Source organism: Populus euphratica, unplaced genomic scaffold, assembly GCF_000495115.2.
Source record: "Populus euphratica unplaced genomic scaffold, PopEup_1.0 scaffold59.1, whole genome shotgun sequence".
Taxonomy (NCBI): Eukaryota; Viridiplantae; Streptophyta; class Magnoliopsida; order Malpighiales; family Salicaceae; genus Populus; species Populus euphratica.
In genome coordinates, this window is record NW_011499940.1 from 637,398 (window position 1) to 644,431 (window position 7,034).

The following is a 7,034-nucleotide window of genomic DNA, read 5'->3' on the forward strand; positions in this document are numbered from 1 at the left end:
TTAATCCATATCCAATTAGACGCTTATTGATCGGGAAATACTCGGATTTCCTCAAATCAGGGCTTTTGATGGAATTCATTTTCCTGTAAAATCGGAGATCTAAATGAAATACTCGTCAAACAATCGGTAAAAGATTATTTGGTTTGATGATGGCAAAAAAATTATTTCTATAACCTGTCCCCATTTTATTTTATTTTTATTCAATGATTATTTGGTTTCATGATGAGGAAAAAAAAAAATATCTCTTTCTTTTCTCTCTCTCTTTCTAGTTAAAGTGAGCATAGAGATTTTAGTAAGCATGTCAACTATAACACCAGGATTAGCAGGAAATTTAATAATGAACAAAGATATTTGGAATGAATATAACTTTTAATTAATCTTTATAATATTATAATTTAATTTGTTGTTGCATGTAGATTGATGATCAAACATCTTCTAAATTTTGTGAAAACTTCAATTAAGCATTAATCTTTAGAAATGATCCGAGATTATTCTTAATCAATATGATTATGCACAATTAATAATTCTCAATCTCCTTGCTAAACGTTTGAGGTTCAAGAAATATATGATTGTGCAAAATAAAATAATAAAAAAACTAGGAAGAAAATAAATAAATAAAGGAGGCCCCGAGGAAGAACAGGATTATTCAGACAGCTTGACTAATTATGATTAAGTTGACCACCTTAAATCTAAGTTAAATTTAGCCCTACAAAAAGATTATGACTAATGATTGTCATCAATGGAAGAAATCCATCTTTGATATGATCTGCTAGTGACCTCACGCTCTCTTAAACATGATGCTATTTTAGGTGGAGAAACATTGAAGGTGGCAATAATTAGTGCGAACCAAAATATTAGTAAAGTAATTAACCATATTTACATGTTGATAACGTATTTAATGTTCGTAATTGATTTATCCTACATCAAAACATCAATGTCACACCCACTAGTATAGGGATTTTCACTTTTTAGTTGTCAATTCATGACTTAATTATGAGCTTGAAAAAATTGGTTGTTGACAATCTTGCAGTTCACAAGACTTGTATTTTAGGATTGTTTAAGTTTTGAGTTGAAGTATTTTTTAGAGTTTTGTTAATTAAATGGTTAGGAGAAATTTTAAGAAATTAAATATTATCTTTTTAATTTTATTTTTCATATTTAGTTTAGAAATCCCTATATTAATTCCATAATTATTATTTCTTAGGATTTTTCCTCTTTTAGGTATTAGGGTTTGGATCTAAGATTGGTATAAATAAATTATTTAACTTATATTTTTCAACAGTGAAAATGAATAAAATTAAAAATTTTGGTGTCTCATTATAATTATGGATTTGTTTGGTCTTTTAAGGCTTTGTTTTGTAACACATCTTATGGATCTTTGAGAGTTTTGACTTGTAACAAACATTATTATCCATTCGCTTTCCAGTTTTGTCAGGTTGTATTAAAGTTAAACAATTCCTAATTTTTTATCTTGGTGATATTAATCTTATTTAATAATTTAAATTTTTAAAATAAAATGATTATTTAATATTAGTCCTTTATTATGTAGTATATACTAAATTTCTAGCTTGCGCTCCACTACAAGGTGCGCAAACAAAAATTCAACATAAAAAATGCCAAGAAAACAAAATTTGAGATGTGGGTCATTGATTCAATTGATAATTTAAATAATATAATTAAAAAATACAAAAATAATAAATAAATTATTAAAAAATAACAGAAAAAAAGGTAAAAAAAACTCACTCTAAGCCTACCTGAATTATGAAATAACTCAATGTTAAAAAAAAAACTTATTTAAATTAGGTTAACTCACAAACTTTGCGACCATAGAAATAAAATTAAGATAGTCTCATAGAAAAAACACGAGAAAAAAACTTAAAGGCCAATTCCTAATAAATCAAATATGAACATGATAACTCCACAAAAATAAAAATAAAAGGAGAAAATGGTGAAGCTCAATCTCTAGCAAATAAAATGTTGAAAGAAGAAAATTCATAAGAAATTATAATTAAAAAAGATAAAAAAAGATTTTATTTGAGCCCACCCAAATTAAGATGCAAAATTTATGACCTAATTGTGATACAAGAGTTACCGCATTCAAAATAAAATTGAATAAAATCATAAAACTTAATTATTAAACAACTCAATAATAAAGGGAAAAAAATAAAAAAATATGAGTCAACTCATGTTAATTCACAAACCTCACAATCATGATCATAAGATTGATATAGCCCAATATAAACATAAAAGAAGGAGAAAAAAAAAGTATGAGAACCAATTTTTAAAGAATAAAATATTAAAAAATAAAATTAAAATAAATTAATTTTGAAAAGGGACGCAAAAGAAAAGCAATTTACGTCAACCTTTGAAACTGGTAACTTTAGTCATGAACCAAGACTAACTCTATAGCAATGACAAAAATCTGAGTCAATATTAACTTTAAAAAAGAGGAAAAAATCCAAGTCAACCTAAGCAAACCTCATAAGTCTAATCTAATCTCTAAAACTTGCAACCCATGAAATTCTTGAACTGAGTTCAATTAAGAAACTCAATTCTCAACTAATTTAATTTGTAAGGATAAAATCATGAAAAAATATCCATTTAAAAAAACTTGTCAAAGAAAAAAAGATATATGTATAAAAAATATGGACCAAATTTGATAGGAAAAAAACCCATGGATGATGAAATTATATTAAAAACAAACCCTAAAAAATGATCACATATAAATAAATAGCAATCAAAATAATAGAAATTAAATTTGAAACATAAAAAAATTAAAAGGGGGTGAAACTAATATATATCCTATTAAAAAAAATAGTAATCAAAAGAATAGGTACAAAATCTAAATTTTAAAAAAATAAAAATAGGAAAAAAATAAAAAAATATTTGTAATTTTATGGCTTATTCATAATTTAAAAAATATCAATCAAATGAACAAGGATCAAATATGAAGGATGAAGCGGTTGATCTAAAATTTTGAAGGGATTAGTGCTAAATTTAAGGAGGGGAGAGAAGAAGAAGAAGAAAAATGGTTCCTAATGTCAAACCTAAGACAATTTTGGAGCACACGGCATCTTATAGTATTGAGGGCACCAATATCTTTCAAACACCATCATTGAAGGTGGAGTTTAGTGGCCGAAAAGCTCCATATGAGCCGTCCATACGCGCCTATAGGTCTTGTTTAATAATATTTAATATAGATAAATTAAAATCATACCCCTAAGTAACCTTCAAATCTACAATAAAATCAATATAAAATGACACAAAAAAAAAACTTGTGAGAGAGTAATGTTGATTTTTTCTTAAAAGACATCAAAGTAATTACATTATTTTTTAATAAAAAAAAGAAGACCAAAACACCCCTGAATAATGGGCATTATATTATTTTACTTAGGGTTAAATTAGTAATTTTACTATATAATAAAAAATAAAATAATTAATTTATCCCCATATAATTTTTAAAAAGAGAATTATATAATGGTAAAAAGATTATCTTACCATCAATACCTAGTTTAAGATTTTTTAATATCGATAACAATTTTATCATTTTACTATTATAATAAATAGTAAAATATCTATTTAGCTACAATAACTTTTCATTCTCTTTTAACTTAATTAGAAACTAATGTTCATCGTAACCCTTAATAATTTTTTATGTTTCATACTATGTGTCACCATGTCAATGTCTATGGGGCCTAACATTTCTTTTCTAATACCAGCAAAATTAGTTTTTATAGCCCTAAAGTATATGAAATGAAATAGATAATTACTAATTTACAACTCGTGTTATGTTGTGAGTTAGATTAAAAAAATTAAACATAACAAAAAATATTTGGGCTGTAAAAAACTATTTTATATTTTTATTAAACTTGATATAATGAATTAATCTTGAAATCTTTTTATCCAACTTCTTGCATAACTCGAGTTTAAAATTAAATTGTAAGAGTTTTTTTATGTAACCCAGTTAACTTGATTAGTCCAAATGCATCGTAACTATCCAATAAAAAAAATTTAAGGATAAAATTTTTTGAAAGAAAAACAATGAAATTAATAATAGTTACCTAGAAAGTGCATTATTTTTTTATATTTGGCAGAGTCATGAAAAATAAGTAAAAAATAATTTTTAATATTTGGTTATGTAATGAAAAATAAGGTGAAAATTAACTTATTAATGTTTTAATTTATGGTTTAAAATTTATTAAAAGAATAAGAACCAAATATGACATATAAAAAGGTTGAAGGAAGATGAAATTAAAAAAAAAATTATATTTTCATTAATTATTTCAAATAAAATAAATACTAATAAAAAGAATAGCAATATGATAGATTAAAAAAATCAATTATAAGCAGTATAAGAGACAAACAAATAGCAGTCAAAAGAATAGAAATCAAAATTAATATAAAAATACAATAAAATTAAATTAAAAATACAATAAAATGATTCAAAATAAAATATGCAGAATCAAAATACTAGGAATCAAATTTGATATAATCAATAAATAATATGATTTTTTTAAACTTTTTTACAACTTATTAAAAGTGTATTTCATCCAAAATTAAAAAAAAAAGTATTTTTTCTGAAAATTAAGTTAAATTTTAATTTCACTATAAAGTATTTTTTATTAATCAATTTTTCTAATAGTAAATAAATATAAGTTAAGTAAGTTGTTTTCAAAAAATTATTTTTTATAAAACAAAAGAAACCTATGATTCACAATTTGAATCCCATTTGAAGATCAGATGATCTAATGAATCATATATTATTTTTTTTGAATTTTTTTAAACATTTAATATGCTTTGCAAAGATATCTACCAAAATAAAAGGGGAGCCAAAATTTAGAAAGAAAAAAAAATTATAGAAGAGACTTTGGGAAATTTTGCTCACCCAGAAGAACTACAGCTTGTTATTCCTCTCTTGAATTTCACCAATGAGATTTAATCCTATTTTCGTCGTAAACCTTAAAGAAAAAGAAGAAGAAAAGAAAATGAAAAGGAAGGGAGGTGGACACAAATCTAGCAAATCATGGAGCGGCCCTGTAACATGAATGGTTTGTGTAACACAAAAGTGAGAAAACAGGTTAGGGTAAACAGAGACGCAACAGATGTGAAAGAGAGAAATGTCTGTGTGTTAAAGCAAAGTTCTGTATGGGCTCTATAAACATAATTAGCCATTAAAGAGGGTAGCCCATGATGAGAGATTTCATGTACAAGTCATTTTCCTATAATGATAGGAGCAAGACTTTGACCAGAGGGGAGGGCAATATTGCAGAATGAAAAGACCATATATAGTTGCTTGCTTAGCAATATATTCTTTGCCCTAATCATGTCGCATGTACTCATAATTAATCACATTCTTCTTTTGAAGGATTTGATCTTTGCTTCTTGCCATACAAGGAGAGGCACCAGCTCAAACCTTCAGGCTTTGAGACGTGGTGCGTCTAAAAGTAAATGATTTTTTGCCACCTTCCTTCCTTCTTTCTTTCTTTTGAAGAGACGACTGTAAACCAATTAAATGGGAAACAGTACCATATGTTTGTGAGAAGAGAAGAGAAGAGAAGAATAGAAAAGAAAGGGTAGAAAGGTGTATAGTTGTTAAATTCACTGTTGTAAAACCTGAATTGGTCTAGATTAATCTAGAATCTATTTAACCTAGGGTTTGAGCTTGTCTAGGCTGAACAAAAAATAAAAAAGAAATAAACTCAATTAACCTAATTAAAAAACTCAGCTGATCTGCTAATGTGATCGGCCTTAACAATACCTGATCAAAACTTATTTTTAATTCGTTAATTTAAAAAACTAATAATAATTAAAAAGATATTATTTTAATTTTACAAAAAAAAAAAATAGAATACCCAAACTTTATCCATCATCAACCCCTATTCAGTTTTACAATGATCAAATGTGCTCCCGTGCTTCATTCAATAGTACTGAATGCATTTGTTGTATGTGGACATGCATGCCAAAATACCTCCATCAAGTCAAATTTGAAATTGACATCCATGATAAAGACACCATCCTTAAATTATATAGTACGTATTTTTAAGATGATATAATGTTATCAAAACTAACCAAACCAGCCGGTTCGACTACTAAATCAGTATATTAGACTCAAGATCGGTCCAGCTCAAAGGTATGAGTCATCTGTTCAATCGATTTAATAAAAACAAGATGAATTCAATTGAAATGGTGAAAAGAAACGATTGAATTGTCGACTTGATTGATGTGGTGGTGCCGTATTAGCATTTGGAAAAAAAACATGAAATTATATATGTAGCCGTGAAAATAATTATACCATTGACTAAGTTTTGTGATAAACACCAGTTTAATCCTCATCTTTTGCCTTTATTAAGTTTGTTATTGGTTTGAAATTCTAATAGATACTCAAAAGGGTGGTAGACTAAGGAGGAGGAGGAGGAGGAGGAGGAGGGGATTTGTATGTGTACCTAATTAGTCACTTCTCAAGACAACAATGACACTATTAGGAGTTGCTTGCATGATTTTGTTTTCAATTTTATTTCAATCTTTATGTAAACGCAGATCCAAAAATCTCTTGGAGTAATGATTAATGTTTGATTTAATCCCCCCTCCTAGAAGAAAATGAGTGAGGTTAATTTTAGATTCATATCCTATTCTTGTTTTTCATATGATCAGAAGAAATATATTAGTTAAAGCATGGCAAAAAAAAATTACATCATCCTTAATTAATTTCAGATAATGCTAAATATACTAGGAGATTTTTACGAAAATTGTTTCTATAAAATTTTAACCAATAATTTATATATATATATATATAACTCATATATTCAAGATGTGAAAAATCTCTAAAAATAATTTGAAAAAAAAGAAGATAAGATCATTACTAGTATGTGTGTTTGTCTATGCAATTAACCGAGTTTCAAATTGTAATAAAACATTATTGCATAGTCTAATAGTTTTAAATATGAATAGTTTATGTTTGGTATTGTAATATAAAGTATTTTTTAAAAAATATTTTTTATTTTTTATATCAGCCAAATTAAAACCATTAAAAAATA